We start from the raw sequence: 858 nt of genomic DNA, 5'->3' as shown, positions 1-858 counted from the left end.
TAAATGATCATTTTCTTTAAATCCCACCCCACCCTACCATACCCTCCCCGCCACCCGCTTATTGCACAAAATGAGATAATCTTAGGTTGACAGTGAAAGTCTCGTAGAAGGCTTATGTTGCACATGGATATGGTGTTAACATCTGTATAACAATAGCTATCTATTGAACATCCACAATCTACCAGGCTCTTGACACGCGTCAACTCATTTAATCCACGTGAGCGACACTGATATTATGGACAATAAAAAATAAGCAAACTGCAGCTCATGGAAGTGAAGTACTGTGGCCAGTCTCCCAGTCAGTGGTGGCAGAACCAGGATCTGCACCGGGGTCCAGCCTACTCTTCCCGACTCACCAGCCACACCGCCAACCGGTGCCAGATGGAAGATCCCAGGCCCAACGCCCTCCCCGCCTTTTTCTCCACAGCCCACCACCCTGCCGCCATCTCGGCTCTGCTCCGAGCCGCAGCGCCCCTTCTCATGTGCCATTCAGGACTTGCACCCACTGCACCCTTTCCCGGCCACCTCGGGTAACAGGAGCCTTATACCCCGCTCTGACTTACACGCCACTGTTCACACGCACACACATCCATCATGGACCCAGACAGACTGCAGCAGAGAGATCTAATACTTCACGTCTGACCTCCCGCCAGGCCCAGCGCGTGATGGATAGGTCTCCGCCTTTCACAGCACTTGCTCCTGGAATGATGAACGTGGCCCCCTCAGCTCTGGCATTTAGCACCGAGAAAGCTGATGAACTGATGACATGTCTCTGCGGCCAGCCCATGTCCTCATTAGAAGCTGCTCCCACAGGGGAACAGGAAGCATTTATTAAGCATCTCCCATGTGCCAGGTGCC

Source organism: Pteropus vampyrus, unplaced genomic scaffold (assembly GCF_000151845.1).
Source record: "Pteropus vampyrus isolate Shadow unplaced genomic scaffold, Pvam_2.0 Scaffold90, whole genome shotgun sequence".
NCBI classification, from domain to species: Eukaryota; Metazoa; Chordata; class Mammalia; order Chiroptera; family Pteropodidae; genus Pteropus; species Pteropus vampyrus.
Note: the sequence above shows the minus strand (reverse complement) of the source record.